Here is a 19654-nt window from a genome sequence, read left to right on the forward strand (position 1 = left end):
ATTGGTCCAATTCTATAGAAGATAAGGCAGCCAACGACCTGAAACTATCCTTGAATATATTGGCCTTACCAACTTGCAAGTAAGCAAATAAGTATCAAATGAATGGCAATCCCAATCAAATTTCTCTAACGGCAGCGAAATTCGAATTATTTAGCCGCTGTTACCGACATCACATCACACTACATTTTGCCGCTGACATCATCCAAATTGTGCACGTCGTTAAAACACTCAATGTACACACTAGCCCGGTATGGCAGTGTACACCGGCGCTAATTTTCACAGTTTCGCGCGTAAAATCCACCCGAAGTTGACAGGCGACCAGCACTTTCAGCAAGCAGAATGGTAGTTCTTAAAAGCGCGGCAAGTCATATGATTGGCTCCTTGGGACCACACATGTCTACAATTCGAAATCGCTTGTGTTTGACAACAACAAAATAACGACAATAGTGGTGGTTCTGTTGAGATCGGTGAGTTTAAGCACATACTGAATACACCCCAAGATGATTTCGTTGACTGAGACAGCGCGCGCCAGCACACGGCGACATCTGTTGTGTCCACGCGTTTACTGGTTTGCACGCGTTTTACACGCCAGCCACACAGCGTTGCGCAGCATCGTGGTTGGTATTTGTTGCGACCGCCAGTGCAAATAATACAAAATCATGTGACGGCCACCTGGTTGGTTTGCCAGTCGGTGTGTTCAAACCGCCAGTCAGCTCGCTAGCTAATCACATGTGGCCGACGTCGTGACTGGCGGATGCAAAAACATCGCGTCATGTGAGTCACTAAACGAATAGGCGCACAAAATTGCACTACAGGCAGACAAGGCGGTGCCAAATTTGTACACTTACGGAAGTTTAGTAAGTGCAAGCGGGAGAACTATATGCTACAGAATAGCAAAATGGTCGCATTGGCAACGTGAGCGGTCGCCACCATAGTTGCGCGTGCCTGCCGCCGCCCTAGTGGTTGCGCCGTCTGCGATGCGCGCGTACGTGCATTAATTTAACCGCCACCCAGAGGTGCTCACGCCACGTCGGATTGCTAAACAGCATATTGGTAGCATTAAATTCGTGCTATTACGAGCCGGACCTGTCAGCCAAGCAATCACACGTTGCTGCCGTCGACAATGCTCGTCGTTCGTACACGTTCACGTAATTTGGAATCACAACTGACGGAAAATCGCGTCATGTGATTCACTTGCATACTGGGATCGCATAATGTTGCTGCTAGCAAATGTTGACTACTCAGTGACAGCTAGTTGACGTTTCGAGTTTGAAGCAATCATACATGGAGGTGGTGACACTGACGTTTGTCGGTAAAGTTGCCGTCAGCAGTGACTGTAAGTCGAGTCATGCATATCAGGTGCTCATAAAGCGGTCGTTAGTGTAGTGTTGACACGTTTTAATAGACCTTGTTTCTACTGGCGATGTGTGTTTCACACATTTTCTTTCTTATTCAAAACAACCAACCAACCGTAGGCGTGGTTTAGCCGTTGCCGCCAGAGTCCATCAGCAATGACTGAAAGTCGAATTTGGAATACCAGGCACCCAAAAGGTGGAGGTAGGTAAATATGAATGTTCCAAGTTTGGAATCCCTTTATATTAAAGGGGAAGCGAGCAAGCAATACAGCCTTGCTCTTTGAATGCATATTTACGCACAAGTATGAAAGAGACAAACTGTTACAGCTATTTTTGTTTTGGTTTGGAAGTGTAAATGTGTTAGCTCATATCGAAACATATGTACGTGTTTAGATGACAAACAGGGTTGTTTTGAATGCAGAAAAAGTCTGTTAAAAGAAGTTCAGTCAAGGTAAAATGAAATTAAATTTCCTTTATGGTACTAAACAGCTGCCTGCACTCGTGCAAAACAATATTTAGTAAATATTGAAGTGCTAAATGACTTTATGGAGACGGTCGCCATGTAAATTTGTAAATCAAAAAGCAGTAAAATCTGATTTATTGCTTAAAATAATTTTTTATCTATGTGAAGCCATATATGCTGAGGAATTTTGAACCCTTTCTAATGAAAAGTCAAAAAAACACCTGAAGTATAATAATTACACATACTTAACAATTTATCAAATTAATTCGGCTGAAAATTATTATTTTTTAACTTCGTTTCGAAACGTTTCGACTGAAAGACATGTTTTTGGTTGCTAATTGTGCAGACGTAAATTTTTTTGAAACCGATTTTTTACACAGAGAAAGAAGTCCACTATATCGGAAAAAATAAAGAATCGGCACCTTGAAAATCAGAAAAAATCTTAGGCATTTACTGGACCCTCGATGTTTAAGCTTTGAGCAGCCACGCCTTAAACCCCAAGATTATCTTCCAACGTACCCGGAGAAACAGCCTTCTAACCCGGACTGCACAGGTGAAAGCAGAAGGGAATGAATATATATATTGTGTTTTCCGAAGCTTTTTATAAAATCGCATATATCATCTTATGGATTTATGCCAGCTGCTCCGCTAGAGTATGGATCTGGTTGCAGTTGTATGAAAAATATGGATTGGATACAGCAATTTGCCAATTATATCGGTAATATACAGCGAGTCACTTTTATAGTCCAATTCATTCACAATCATGCATGTGCACTACTCGGTGTAGTCGCTGTGTGAAAGCAACACCGGTGTCGTTAGTAGTGACTGAAGGTACATCTTGCATATCGGGAGCACATAAAGGGACTGTTGGTATTTCTTAAATAAACTAAATGTGGTTTGTTTTTACTTGTGTACCTATATATGGATGTATATTTCTTGTTTTATTTACATACACTTCGGTTTGGTATAAGAATTTCTTTATTTAAGGCACATGTGTTGTGTTTTTTGTGTACGAACGACGTTGCTCAAACAAACCGCATGTTAGTTCTTGAATTGTCGGCACTCAACTACAAATATTTTTTGTGATAAAAAGCTGACATACAGACATGCAAGACATATGGATTTCCTAAAATAGTGTTTAAGCTACGATTAAAGTTGAGCTCAATTTAACCTTGCCTCTGAGATGTAAACGGACCAAACGAAAAGAAAGTTCTTAATTGTAGTTTAGGAGGAGTCCTGGTTCTTGAATATTTAGTAACAAATATCGTCACTTGTTGGAATTGACCTATAGCTATTGTAATTTACCGCCTGACGATGAAATTTGTTTGAAAGATCAAGAAAGTGACTTCTATGTTATCTTTTCAAAGACTTTTACACCTAACGTGACGACATGTTGCTAATTAGAAAGTACGATCAAGCAGTTAAGATCTAGTCAACTTCCAAAAAAAAAACCAAATGTAAAGTTAACGGCGGCCGCTGTGGTGTGCTCCGTCTACCACACCGAAGATCCTGGATTCACGCCCCGGGCAAAGCTACATGAAAATCTGAGAAACAAGTTTTTTCAATTAGAGGACAGTTTTTCCAAGCGGAGTAGCCTCTCGGCAGCGATTTAGAAAGCACTCTGAGTGTATTTCTGCCATAAAAAGCTTCTTAGTGAAAATTCATCTGCCTTGGAGATGCCATTCGGAGTCGGCGAAAACAGGTCCGTCCCGCCAATTTGGAGGAAAAATTAAAAGGAGCACGACGCAAATTGGAACAGAAGCTCAGACTAAAATCTCTCCGAAGGTTATCGCGCCTTAAATTTATTTTTATAAAGTTGCCGATTAAGAAGAGTATTTGATTCCTAATCTGTAGAGATCTCAAATGTAGCCAGCTTATTTATGGCAGTGAATAATGAAATGTCGTGCTTAGGCCCTTTCCACAAACATCAGCGTTAAAGTTTCAATTAATAGTAGTGACTGAAAAAGTCTCATATCCCATACGAGGCACTCATAAATTGTCAGCAAGCATTGGTAAACTTTTGTGGTTTTTGTGAGTAAATTTATAAACGGTTGGAGAAAAACTGAAAAATTATGTGACGGATCAACTGGCTAACTATAAAGCCTGAAGTATATAAGCACTTTTGAAGCGTTTGTTCGACGCATAACTACGCTACTTTCTTAGCTCTGCCTAGATTTGTAAAAGGTTGGACAATCTATACTTTAGTAGACATAAGAATCTATGTTCCCGTTTACCTATGGGAAATGAAAAAAGGTAGTCAGCTCATATAATTTCTGCAAAAAAATTAATTTTTCCAATTACAACCTTTCTAACCGGCCTCCTGAAATACGACCTTATCGGCAAAATTTCCGTGTTGTGTTAACAGAACTTTTAAGTTACGACCTTTATATTAGGATTGGTCGATGTGTAAACTGAAGAAAGAGATGCAAGGTTGTATGCAAGAGTTCTCTATTCCTCGACCGTAGCATTTGGAAACAAATACGCGGTGAGGCAAAAGTAACGCCCACTGGGAAAACGCTATAAATTTTTGCCAAATGGCCCGAAATGTCAATTAGGTTTAATAACCTAGGGATAATCCAACGTATTGATGATTTGCTATGACAGGGCAGATCACTATATTCGACCGTTCCAGACTTATTTTTAAGCGGTTTTTTCGAAGTACCAGCTTTAAATGAACAAACCTCAGACGCTTAAAGAACTTAAAGTGATTTTCTACCGAAATGCGACAATCTATCGGCAAATGTGATAAAAAGTTCAACAAAACGATTCATTAACTCTGGCGGCGTCTACTTGGCCAGTATATAGTTTTCTCCATTTAGTTGAATAAATTTTAATGGTTTTTAGTTATATAAATATAGAGGCGCATAGTCATAGCCAAAATTAGATTGTTTTTTAATGTAGTTGCAGCTTTTTTGACTGCAACTTAATTAATCCCCCCTATTGCGAGTGTCGATTGCAGTAGATAGTCGACCGCTGAACGATAATCGATTATCTTTACAATGTATACAAATTATCAATTTTCAATGATAGCCGGTCAACAATTGTTTGTATTAAATTTTATATGAGAATAGGCTTTTCTTGACCATATGGTTGCTATTTTTGCTCGTATACAAATTATGTTATATACATCGAAAAGTTAAAAAAATAGCAAAATCTGTCTTGTATAAAATAACTGTTTAATGTAATGGATTTGGCGACTAATTTGTATAGTAATAATAGCTGTGTTTTTTTTACTTCTATACACGTTTACGCTTAAACTTTATATGGACTGCTAAGCGACAAACTTTAAACACACCTCTGAAATTGCTGCGCATAAAAATTGTCCTACTAAATTTCAATACACATTATACTCAGATGTAACTGAAATATGTCTTTTTGTTTCACCCTCTACACTGATTCTATGTATTCTATACGTGTCCACAATTCATCGCAACTGATTCAGCTATATGTTATACCCTATGGTCATCAGTGGGTTGTGTCTCCGCTTTTCGTTACACCCAGTGCTGTTATGTTAGTTATTTAACCACTGCCGCTAGATGGGTCTCCTAAGCATTATCTAAGCGAGGATAGGCGTTTTTTTTTCTCACGCAAACGAAACGTATACGCGTGGAAAAAAACACGGCTAATATTAGCGTGTTTTTTTTACACGCGTATACGTTTCGAAAAAAATGCCTATCCTCGCTTAGATAATGCTTAGGAGACCTATCTAGCGGCTGTGGTTAAACAACTAGCTATAGCAACAGGGTGTACCGAAAAGCGGAGACACAACGCTCTGATGGTCATAGGGTATAACATATATCAGTTGCGATGAATTGTGGACACACATAGAATACATAAAATTAGTGTAGAGGGTGAAACAAAGACACATATTTCAGTTACATCTGAGTATAATGCGTATTGAAATTTAGTAGGACAAAATTTATGCGCAGCAATTTCAGAGGTGTATTTAAAGTTTGTTACTTAGCAGTCCATATAAAGTTTAAGCGTAAACGGATATACGCGTGTTAAAAAACACGGCTATTAAACGCAAAAAATGGAATCGACAAAATGCCGATTCTATTCCGATCGACACTCGCAATAGGGGGGAATATATTTTTATACTCAGTTGAGCAGAGCTCACAGAGTATATTAAGTTTGATTGGATAACGCTTGGTTGTACATATATAAAGGAATCGAGATAGATATAGACTTCTATATATCAAAATAATCAGGATCGAAAAAAAATTTGATTGAGCCATGTCCGTCCGTCCGTCCGTCCGTTAACACGATAGCTTGAGTAAATTTTGAGGTATCTTGATGAAATTTGGTATGCAGGTTCCTGAGTACACATCTCAGATCGCTATTTAAAATGAACGATATCGGACTATAACCACGCCCACTTTTTCGATATCGAAAATTTCGAAAAACCGAAAAAGTGCGATAATTCATTACAAAAGACAGCTAAAGTGACGAAACTTGATAGATGAGTTGAACTTATGACGCAGAATAGAAACTTAGTAAAATTTTGGACAATGGGCGTGGCACCGCCCACTTTTAAAAGAAGGTAATTTAAAAGTTTTGCAAGCTGTAATTTGGCAGTCGTTGAAGATATCTTGATGAAATTTGGCAGGAACGTTACTTCTATTACTATATGTACGCCTAATAAAAATTAGCAAAATCGGAGAAGGACCACGCCCACTTTTAAAAAAAAATTTTTTTTTTAAGTAAAATTTTAACAAAAAATTTAATATCTTTACAGTATATAAGTAAATTATGTCAACATTCAACTCCAGTAATGATATGGTGCAACAAAATACAAAAATAAAAGAAAATTTCAAAATGGGCGTGGCTCCGCCCTTTTTCATTTAATTTGTCTAGGATACTTTTAACGCCATAAGTCGAACAAAAATTAACCAATCCTTTTGAAATTTGGTAGGGGCATAGATTTTATGACATTAACTGTTTTCTGTGAAAATGGGCGAAATCGGTTGATGCCACGCCCAGTTTTTATACACAGGCGTCCGTCTGTCCTTCCGCATGGCCGTTAACACGATAACTTGGGCAAAAATCGACATATCTTTAATGAACTTAGTTCACGTGCTTACTTGAACTCACTTTATCTTGGTATGAAAAATGAACGAAATCCGACTATGACCACGCCCACTTTTTCGATATCGAAAATTACGAAAAATGAAAAAATGCCATAATTCTATACCAAATACGAAAAAAAGCATGAAACATGGTAAGGTAATTGGATTGTTTTATTGACGCGAAATATAACTTTAGAAAAAACTTTATAAAATGGTTGTGACACCTACCATATTAAGTAGAAGAAAATGAAAAAGTTCTACAGGGCGAAATAAAAAACCCTTAAAATCTTGGCAGGTATTACATATATAAATAAATTAGCTGTATCCAACAGATGATGTTCTGGGTCACCCTGGTCCACATTTTGGTCGATATCTGGAAAACGCCTTCACACCACTCCCTTTTAAAACTCTCATTAATACCTTTAATTTGATACCCATATCGTACAAACTCATTCTAGAGTCACCCCTGGTCCACCTTTAGGGCGATATTTCGAAACGGCGTCCACCTATAGAACTAAAGCCCACTCCCTTTTAAAATACTCATTAACACCTTTCGTTTGATGCCCATATTGTACAAACAAATTCTAGGGTCACCCCTGGTCCACCTTATGGCGATATCTCGAAACGGCGTCCACCTATGGAACTAAGGATTACTCCCTTTTAAAATACTCATTAACACCTTTTTTTGATACCCATATTGTACAAACAAATTCTAGGGTCACCCCTGGTCCACCTTTGTGGCGATATCTCGAAATGGCGTCCACCTATGGAACTAAGGATTACTCCCTTTTAAAATACTCATTAGCACCTTTCATTTGATACCCATATCGTGCAAACGCGTTCTATAGTCACCCCTGGTCCACCTTTATGGCGATATCTCGAAAAGGCGACCACCTATACAACAACCACCACTCCCTTTTAAAACCCTTATTAATACCTTTAATTTGATACCCATATCGTACAAACATATTCTAGAGTCACCCCTGGTCCACCTTTAGGGCGATATTTCGAAACGGCGTCCACCTATAGAACTAAAGCCCACTCCCTTTTAAAATACTCATTAACACCTTTCGTTTGATGCCCATATTGTACAAACAAATTCTAGGGTCACCCCTGGTCCACCTTATGGCGATATCTCGAAACGGCGTCCACCTATGGAACTAAGGATTACTCCCTTTTAAAATACTCATTAACACCTTTTTTTGATACCCATATTGTACAAACAAATTCTAGGGTCACCCCTGGTCCACCTTATGGCGATATCTCGAAATGGCGTCCACCTATGGAACTAAGGATTACTCCCTTTTAAAATACTCATTAACACCTTTCATTTGAAACCCATATCGTACAAACGCATTCTAGAGTCAACCCTGATCCACCTTTATGGCTATATCCCTAAATGGCATCCACCTATAGAACTATGGCCCACTCCCTCATAAAATACTCTTTAACGCCTTTCATTTGATACACATTCCAGGGTTTCCCTCGGTTCATTTTCCTACATGGTTATTTTCCCTTATGTTGTCACCATAGCTCTCAACTGAGTATGTAATGTTCGGTTACACCCGAACTTAACCTTCCTTACTTGTTTATTTTGAATATGACTATGCGCCCATGTACAAAATAAAGACCATCGGGTTCATTACTTTTTCCGCACCATGTGTTTATGTTTTACCCTTTATTCTTTGGTACTAAAATGCTCCACCCCTAACTAGCACTTTATGAGCGCCTGTGTGACTAGATGCGACTTTTAGTCATTGCTGATGGCAACTATGCCCGCTGTCGAGATTCGCGGTACTTTTCGCACTTCCCGCCATTCGAACTATCAAAAATTACTCCAACAGAATACTTGCAGGTGATGTATGGGCTCCGGTTAGCCCTATAACCGTTAAAACCGTCTGTAGACGGTCTTGCCGATTCAGTAACTTTTTAGCGACATCTGACATCGACAACGATACCCCATGGTGCGCTGGCCAAAGCAACAATTTCGTCGTTTCGTATGCTACGTTCACGTAATTTGGGATCACAACTGACGGGAAATCGCGTCATATGATTCACTTGCATACTGGCATCGCATAATGTTGCTGCTAGCAAATGTTGACTACGATAGTTGACATTTCGAGTTTGAAGCAAATATACATGGAGGTGGCGGCGCTGACGTTTGTCGGTAAAGTTGCCGTCAGCAGTGACTGAAAGTCGAGTCATGCATATCAGGCGCACATAAAGCGGTCGTTAGCGTAGTGTTGACACGATTTAATAGACCTTGTTCCACTGGCGATCAGGATTGCCGCTAATTTAAATTTTTAGTAACCAGAATTTTCCAAAAAAGTACCCAAAAGTGGAAAATGGTAACCAAACCGAAAAAGCTTGCGTTTTTGCCGGCAGCATTGATATTTATTTTATTTTAGCACGCATATAACGTAAACAAAGTACACAGTTAGAAACAAATTAAGAATTTATTGTTTTTTACATAAAATTTGATAAAACAAAAACATAAAATTATGTTTTACACATGCTGTGTGTATGGGTATGAAAAATTATTTTTTTACATTAGATGTAATTACATACCTAAATGTGTAATGAGATCAAAAGCAAATGCAATTGCAAATAATAAAAAATACATTCGATTAAAAATAATATTTAGCCGACCATACGTAATTTTTTTCATTTCATTTTGGACTGTTTATAGTTTTGAAATCTAGATTGTTTCTTAGCTTCGTTTTAATTAAAGCTAAGTCAGAAAACTTTCTTTCTGCCGCCACTTAACTATGTGGCAATGACAATAAATTCGTTACGAATCGCATACGAGACTTAAAGCAGGTCTCTCCCAATCCCATTCTTTTAACATGCAACTTTTTCTCAAACAAACCGATAATAACCAGGGATGACAAGAATTTGGCAAAGATCGAACCTTGAATTTGCGATAACGAATATCTACAGATGGCGGTGTCGCCGCTTTATATAGATGCTACACCATCGAATTTTAATTCAAATTTCCCTTAATATATCAAAATCACTCTACACGTTACTCGTTGCAAAATAAATCTCGAAAATATAATTTATAGGTATCAAAGTGGACAGATTAAACGGTAACCAAAACAGGCAAGCGGTAACCACGTAACCAAACGAAATTTTTGGTAACCGAATTTGGTAACAAGTAACGAACAACGGCAACACTGCTGGCGATGTGTGTTTCACACATTTTCTGTTCTTTCAATCGTGGGCGTGGTTTATTTAGCCAGAGTCCATCAGCAATGACTGAATGTCGAATTTGGAATACTAAGCGCACAAAAGGTGGAGGTAGGTATATAAAAATTTCCAAAGTTTGAAATCCCTTTATATTAAAGGGGAAGCGAGCAAGCAACACAGCCTTGCAACTTGATTGCATATTTACGCACAAGTATGAACGAGACAAACTTTTACAGTTTTTGTTTTGGTTTGAAAGTGTAAATATGTTAGCTCATATCGAAACATATGTATGTGTTTAGATGACAAACAGGGTCGTTTTGAATGCAGAAAAAGTTGATTAAAAGAAGAAGGGAAAAATGGAGTTAAATTTCCTTTAGGCAAGGTGCCCACGAGGCTACGCGTCATAGACGCGTACAAGATATTTCATATACATAGTTACAATTTCTCTACGCCTCAAGATCTGCAGACGAAGCTACTTTCGAGCGTCGCTGCAAAAAGCAAAAAATTATTGAAAAAAATAAAAAATTAAATTTCTTCAGCTATACCCGTCCCCGAAACCAAAGGAAAATAGGTATTAAACGTTGTTTGCATCCTCGTGCCTTTGCAAATTACGAAAGGCAATTTTCAACCACCGCGGACTAGAGAAAAGGGTGATTTCTAGTTTCCAACACTTTTTAGCCTTTTAAGCGCTTCAACAATATCTAACCAAGCTGTTGTGGTGTTTAATACTCTTTTTCGCTTTGGTAATATACCTTTCACGCACTTTTATTAACTAAAGTAACATTTTTTAACTAATTACACAAATTTGCATACAAAAAAATGTAAACAAACATCTTGTTCTTCCTTTTTTTCAAGCGTACGTACGCTCAGCGACCAACATTGCTGTACGCTTAGCTACACGAAAATTTCATGCTTTTTCGCTTTCATGCAGCTGACGCCTCGTATGCAGCTCTCCATTCAAATTAATGTGTTCGGCATCAAAGCGTTAAAATTTCGCCTACACCGTCTATGACGCGTAGCCTCGTGTGCACCTTGCCTTACGGTACTAAACAGCTACCTGCACTCGTGCAAAACAATATTTAGTAAATATTGAAGTGCTAAATGACTTTAGGGAGACGGTCGCCATGTAAATTTGTAAATCAAAAATCAGTAAAATCTGATTTATTGCTTAAAATAATTTTTATACTCAGTTGAGCAGAGCTCACAGAGTATATTAAGTTTGATTGGATAACGGTTGGTTGTACATATATAAAGGAATCGAGATAGATATAGACTTCCATATATCAAAATAATCAGGATCCAAAAAAAATTTGATTGAGCCATGTCCGTCCGTCCGTCCGTCCGTCCGTTAACACGATAACTTGAGTAAATTTTGAGGTATCTTGATGAAATTTGGTATGTAGGTTCCTGAGCACTCATCTCAGATCGCTATTTAAAATGAACGATATCGGACTATAACCACGCCCACTTTTTCGATATCGAAAATTTCGAAAAACCGAAAAAATGCGATAATTCATTGCCAAAGGCGGTTAAAGCGATGAAACTTGGTAGATGGGTTGACGTTATGACGCAGAATAGAAAATTAGTAAGATTTTGGACAATGGGCGTGGCACCGCCCACTTTTACAAGAAGGTAATTTAAAAGTTTTGCAAGCTGTAATTTGGCAGTCGTTGAAGATATCATGATGAAATTTGCCAGGAACGTTACTACTATTACTATATATGTGCTAAATAACAATTAGCAAAATTGGATGAAGAACACGCCCACTTTTTAAAAAAAAATTTTTTTAAATTCAAATTTTAACAAAAAATTTAATATCTTTACTGTATATAAGTAAATTAAGTCAAAATTCAACTCCAGTAATGATATGATGCAACAAAATACAAAAATAAAAGAAAATTTCAAAATGGGCGTGAAAATGGGCGAAATCGGTGGAAGCCACGCCCAGTTTTTATACACAGTCCACCGTCTGTCCTTCCGCTCGGCCGTTAACACAATAACTTGAGCAAAAACCGATATATCTTTACTAAGCTTAGCTCACGTACTTATCTGAACTCACTTTATCTTGGTATAAAAAATGGCCGAAATCCGACCATAACCACGCCCACTTTATCGATATCGAAAATTACGAAAAATTAAAAAAATGCCATAATTCTATACCAAATACGAAAAAAGGGATGAAACATGGTAACTGGATTGGTTTATTGACGCAAAATATAACTTTGGAAAAAACTTTGTAAAATGGGTGTGACACCTACCATATTAAGTAGAAGAAAATGAAAAAGTTCTACAAGGCGAAATCAACAGCCCTTGTAATCTTGGCAGGAATACTGTTAGTGTTATTGAATATATAAATAAATTAGCAGTACCCGACAGATGATTTTCTGGATCACCTGATCCACATTTGGTCGATATCGCGAGAACGCCTTCACATATACATCTAAGGGCCACTCGTTTTTAAAACCATCATTAATACCTTTAATTTGATATCCATATCGTACAAACACATTCTAGAGTCAACCCTGGCCCACCCTAATGGCGATATCTCGAACTGGCGTGCACCTATAGACCTAATGCCCACTCCCTCTTAAAATGCTCAGTAACACCTTTCGTTTGATACCCATATCGGAAAAACATTCTAGAGTCACCCCTGGCCCACCCTAATGGCGATATCTCGAAACGGCGTCCACCTATAGACCTAATGTCCACTCCCTCTTAAAATGCTCAGTAACACCTTTCCTTTGATACCCATATCGTACAAACATTCTAGAGTCACCCCTGGCCCACCCTAATGGCGATATCTCGAAAAGGCGTCCACCTATAGACCTAATGCCCACTCCCTCTTAAAATGCTCAGTAACACTTTTCGTTTGATACCCATATCGTACAAACATTCTAGAGTCAACCCTGGCCCACCCTAATGGCGATATCTCGAAAAGGCGTGCACCTATAGACCTAATGCCCACTCCCTCTTAAAATGCTCAGTAACACCTTTCGTTTGATACCCATATCGGAAAAACATTCTAGAGTCACCCCTGGCCCACCCTAATGGCGATATCTCGAAACGGCGTCCACCTATAGACCTGATGTCCACTCCCTCTTAAAATGCTCAGTAACACCTTTCCTTTGTTACCCATATCGTACAAACATTCTAGAGTCACCCCTGGCCCACCCTAATGGCGATATCTCGAAAAGGCGTCCACCTATAGACCTAATGCCCACTCCCTCTTAAAATGCTCAGTAACACCTTTCGTTTGATACCCATATCGTACAAACATTCTAGAGTCACCCTTGGTCCACCTTTATGGCGATATCTCGAAAAGGCGTCCACCTATAGAACTAAGGATTGCTCCCTTTTAAAATACTCATTACCACCTTTCATTTGATACCCATATCGTACAAACACATTCCAGAGTCACCCCGGGCCCACCCTAATGGCGATATCTCGAAAAGGCGTCCACCTATGGACCTAATGCCCACACCCCCTTTAAATGCTCAGTAACACCTTTCGTTTGATACCCATATCGTACAAACACATTCTAGAGTCACCCCTGGCCCACCCTAATGGCGACATTTCGAAAAGGCGTCCACCTATAGACTTAATGCCCACTCCCTCTTAAAACGCTCAGTAACACCTTTCATTTGATTCCCATATCGTACAACTAGAGACACCCCTGGTCCACCTTTATGGCGATATCTCGAAACGGCGTCCACCTAGGGAACTAAGGATCACTCCTTTTCAAAATACTCATTAACAGCTTTCATTTGATACCCATATCGTACAAACATATTCTAGAGTCACCCCTGGTCCACCTTTATGGCGATATCCCTAAATGGCGTCCATCCATAGAACTATGGCCTACTCTCTCTTAAAATACTCTTTAATACCTTCCATTTGATACACATGTCATACAACCACATTCCAGGGTTACCCTAGGTTCATTTTCCTACATGGTGATTTCCTTATTTTGTCTCCATAGCTCTCAACTGAGTATGTAATGTTCGGTTACACCCGAACTTAGCCTTCCTTACTTGTTTATTTATGAATTTTTTATCTTATCGAAGTCTCGCACACGAAGTCAGCTGAGTTATTTTGAACATTTTCTAGTGAAAAACCAAAAAACACCTTAACGATAATAATTACACATACTTAACAACTTATCAAATTAATTCCGCTGAAATTTATTATTTTTTGATTTTTATATTACATTGCATTGAAGCTTCGAAACTTTTCCACTTAAAGACATGTTTTTGGTTGCCTAATTGTGAAGAGGTAAACTCCCTTAAAATGCTTTTGGGAACCTATTAACCAGAGAAAGAAGTCCACTGCATCGGCAAAATAAAAAAGCGGCACCGCGGAAAATAAAAAAAAAAAATCTCGAGCGTTTTCTTATGATTTGGATTATTGTGGATGGGACAAGTGTGATAACTCTTGCATAGACGTCGAAAATAGAACAGATCACCTGATTTTTAAGTGACTATCGTGGTCTTATTCTGTATCTTTTTCTATTAAACATTGAACATAGCCGGCACTATGCAGGGCCGCCGAGAGAAAATCCGGGCCCGGGGGCAAAAAATACAGGCTCCTAAACTAAAATGAACAAATTCTCAAAATCAAAATTACCGTGTTTTACATATTTATATGCTGTCTCGCTGTTGGTACTTCAATACAGAGCATGCCAAATCCTGTAAGGCGTTCTTGAGTTGAACACGATCAATGGAAGTTCTTTATCCTTCCAAGAACACTGAAGGAACGTTCAGCACTAGCTACCGTAACAGGTATCGTGCAAAAAATACGTAGAGCAACACAAATGTTGGGAAAAATTGTAGCTAGATTTAGAGCACAGATAGAATTCAACAATTCAAATGGTGACAGATTTTCGTTAAAATTTGCTGAGTAAATGTGCTTCAAGTGGGTCATTTCATCTCCTTTGGCACATTTTCTGGTGTTGAGGGCATTTGCTCGTATTGAAACCTTATCCATGTATCCAAATTGCCACAAAAAAGAAAAAGTGTTCTTCAAATTTTTCATGACAGCAAATCGTTCGGTAATACCTGCAATAACCGAATCAACTATCAAGTGTTGTTTTTGAAATCAGTCTCGCGATCGTCGTTGATTGTCTCGTCCTCTTCACATTCATAAAAATGTATTTTACTATTCCCTTTTCGAACGTCTTTGGTGAGATTCCCAATCCAGTGGCGTCTGTTTTGCATTCGCATAAAATGTTTCCCCATTGATTTCTGATCAGATTTAAATCAGAGATCAAACTTTCTAGGTTTATAACTTCGATATAGATCGTAGTATCCCTGGCTTGCAGAATAATGTTTCTTTCATTAATAACTGTCAAAATCTTGAGCCAAATGGAGGAAAACAAAATACTTTCAAACTTGCTGATGTATTGAATAACGCCATTAACATCACCATACATTTCCGCTGTCAAATTTAGCCCAAGTAACTCGTTTAGTGCCTGCTTCAATCCTTGGCTACGATTTGCAAAAGGCTTAACTGCCTCAACTTATAATTTATTTTTTTTTTCTGTAAGCAAAGAGCTTGGTTAGCATTTTGAAATTCCCGTGCCCTCCAAAGCCCGTACCCGAAGTAAATGACCCCCTCATGGCCCTCTCGTTGGGCCTGGCCCTATGCGCCGCCAAACTGCTAAAAATTAGCTGTTTTGAATATCACACTTGTTTTGTACGCAATGATCTCGACAGCGCAAATAAAGCGCGGTATCCTAATCATAATAAAACGCTCAGAAATTTTATTATTTTCCTCTTGTAAGCCGACCTTACACTTTTTTGAGCAGTATATATGTATGTATTTTCCTTCTTCGTTATTCATTTCCTTTATAAAATTTCTTCCAAGATGCGGGCTACCTTAAATTCATACCAGCAAGCTTTTTATGAGCATTTCCTGGACCCTCGATGGTTAAGTTTAGAGCAGCCACACCTCAAACCTCAAGATTATCTTCCGAGAACAGCCCTTTAACCCGGGCTGCACAGGTGATGTTGGAGGGCCCTAGTATGAGATCTAGTATCATTGATTTATTCAGGCGGAATATTGTGTTTTCGGAATCTTTTTATAACAATTTGCGTACCTATATTATCTTAGGGATTTATGCCTGGTGCTTCGCTAGAGTATGGAGCTGTTTGCAGTTGTATGAAAAAGATGGATTGGATACAGCAGTTTGTCCATTAAATCGGTAATAGACAGCGAGTCACTTTTATAGTCCAATTCATTCACAATCATGCATGTGCACTCTGCTCGGTGTAGTCGCTGTGTGAAAGCAACACCGGTGTCGTTATAGTTAACGTTAGTAGTGACTGAAGGTAGCATCCTGCATATCGGGAGCACATAAAGGGACTGTTGGTATTTCTTAAATAACCTAAATGTTGTTTGTTTTGACTTGTGTACCTATATATGTATGTATATTTATTGTTTTATCTTCGGGTTGGTATAAGAATTTATTTATTTCAGGCACATGTGTTTTGTTTTTTGTGTACGAACGACGTTGCTCAAACAAACCGCATGCTAGTTCTTGAATTGTCGGCCGCAACTACAAATATTGTTTGTGATAAAAAGCTGACATACAGACATGCAAGACATATGGATTTCCTAAAATAGTGTTTAAGCTACGATTAGCTCGATTGAGCTTAATTTAACCTTGCCTCTGAGATGTAAACGGACCAAACGAAAAAAAAGTTCTTAATTGTAGTTTAGGAGCAGTCATGGTTCTTGAATATTTAGTAACAAATATCGTCACTTGTTGGAATTGACCTATAGCTATTGTAATTTACCGCCTGACGATGAAATTTGTTTGAAATATTAAGAAAGTGACTTCTATGTTATCTTTTCAAAGACTTTTACACCTAACGTGGCGACATGTTGCTAATTAGAAAGTACGGTCAAGCAGTTAAGATCTAGTCAACTTCCAAAAAAACTAAATGTAAAGTTAACAGCGGCCGCTTTGTTGTGCTCCTTCTACCACGCCGAAGATCCTGGATTCACGCCCCGGGCAAAGCTACATGAAAATTTGAGAAACTCGTTTTTTCAATTAGAGGACAGTTTTTCCAAGCTGAGTCGCCTCTCGGCAGTGATTTAGAAAGCACTCTGAGTTTATTTCTGCAATAAAAAGGTTCTCAGTGAAAATTCATCTGCCTTGCAGATGCCGTTCGGAGTCGGCGATTAAAAGGAGCACGGCGCAAAATGAACCAGAAGCTCGGACTAAAATCTCTCCGAAGGTTATCGCGCCTTAAATTTATTTCTATAAAGTTGCCGATTAAGGAGAGTATTTGATTCCTAATATGTAGAGATCTCAAATGTAGCCAGCTTATGGCAGTGAATAAAGAAATGTCGTGCTTAGTTTTAGGCTTATTCCACAAACATCAGAAATCGACGGCGTTAAAGTTTCAATGAAAAAGTCAAATATCCCATACGAGGCACTCATAAATTGTCAGCAAGCATTGGTAAACTTTTGTGGTTTTTGTGAGTAAATTTATAAAAGGTTGGAGAATAAGTGAAAAATTATGTGACGGATCAACTGGCTAACTATAAGGCCTGAAGTATATAAGCACTTTTGAAGCGTTTGTTCGACGCATAACTACGCCTTGCTACTTTCTTCGCTCTGCCTAGATTTGTAAAAGGTTGGACCAACTATACTTTAGTAGACATAAGAATCTATGTTCCCGTTTACCTATGGGAAATGAAAAAAGGTAGTCAGTTCATATAATTTCTGCAAAAAAACTAATTTTTTCAATTACAACCTTTCTAACCAGCCTCCTGAGATACGACCTTATCGGCAGAATTTCCTTGTTGTACAGCTCTGTTAACAGAACTTTTAAGTTACGACCTTTATATTAGGATTGGTCGATGTGTAAACTGAAAAAACCTGTTAGAGCTGCTCGCACTTCATAGAGATGCAAGGTTGTATGCAAGAGTTCTCTATTCCCCGACCGTAGCATTTGGAAACAAATACGCGGTGAGGCAAAAGTAACCGCCATCTTGGAAAACGCTATAAATTTTTGCCAAATGGCCCGAAATTTCGATTAGGTTTTGAGACGAACGAAACATTTTTCGGTGGGATAATCTAACGTTTTGATGATTTGCTATGCCAGGGCAGATCACCAAATGCATACTCTGTTCAGTGTGTCTCGTGCAAGGAAGGGATGGTTGCATCGGACAGGTTGTTCTGGGCTTGATCCCAAAACCCGACGTCCGCGTAACTTTTATAAATCTTTTGTGGCACCTTGCTGCTCACGCCCAAGGGCGTCCCGTAGTCTACACCTAAGCGCCCCCCACTACCTTCCAGCAGCCTCGCTGCTCAGCAAGCCACAACAAGTACCCGCTGCTGCTCGCGCCCCACGGCGCCAACAACTCAAACAGCTGATACCACTCATAACTACTACCTTCGTAGTAGAGCTGGTAGCAATGCTGAGCATCAGCCCCTGCCCCCGTCTTCTTCTCCCCCCCCCCCCCCCCCCCTCTTTTCTGGCAGCAATCGTGCAGGTCAGGGAAACAGACTCTTAGTCCCTACCTCCGTTTGCACCGTCTTCCAGCACAGAATATATAGGTTTGCGACATCCGCTCAATGCAGCTCCTGCCTTGGGTGGTGCCACTTTCCTAGATGTTCTGGTCTCCGCGACGGCAACCCCTCGACGGTTTTCATCGCGCCATGTTGCCAGGTCGCAAACCCAAATCATCCGGGTACCCCAATGCTTGCCCAAGGGCGCCCAGTCCCAAGGCCACAACAGCAATTGCGTCCTGGCCTTCCACAACCTAGGCGTAGTCACCCGTCACTTACCCCTAGAGTGGCGGCGTCACCCCTCATGCACTTCAGAATTCTGCAGTTAAACTGTAATGGACTAACTGGGAAGATTACGGAGATAGTCGATTTCATGAAGCGGCATAACATCCGCATTGCTGCGACTCAAGAGACTAAACTCACAGCAAGATCTGCATTGCAGACCTGCTCTGGGTATAATGTCCACAGGAAAGACCGCGAGAGCGGAAATGGAGGCGGCCTCGCGTTTATTATACACCACTCTGTGCAATATTATATATTTGATCCTGGCATCGACCGCAGGGACAATGTCTTAGAACGTCAAGGCCTATCTGTGCGGTCAGGCGATGCAAATCTAGAAATCATCAACATCTACATCCCTCCTGTCACCTGTTGCCCCAGTGGATACCGCCCTAATATCGAGGCCTTACTCACTGGCAACAATCGCATTATCTTAGACGATTTCAATGCCCATCACGACCTATGGCATTCAAACTTGCGGGCGGACAGCAGGGGTGAGATGTTGGCGGATCAAATAGAAGAAACGACGTTCTGCACAATAAACGGAGCCGCCCCCACACGTATGGTAGGAAGCTGTCATAGCTCGCCAGATATATCAATCGTGAGCGCAGAACTCGTAAACTGCGTCAACTGGCAGCCGATGGTAACATTGGCATCCGACCACCTGCCCATACTTATTTCGTTCGAGCGTACCGCCGACTTCATCGTCACCGAAAAACGCACTTTCATAAACTTCAAAAAAGGAAAGTGGGAAGAATATAAATCTGCAACAGACAGCAGC

The sequence above is a fragment of the Eurosta solidaginis genome, chromosome 4, assembly GCF_040869045.1.
Source record: "Eurosta solidaginis isolate ZX-2024a chromosome 4, ASM4086904v1, whole genome shotgun sequence".
NCBI classification, from domain to species: domain Eukaryota; kingdom Metazoa; phylum Arthropoda; class Insecta; order Diptera; family Tephritidae; genus Eurosta; species Eurosta solidaginis.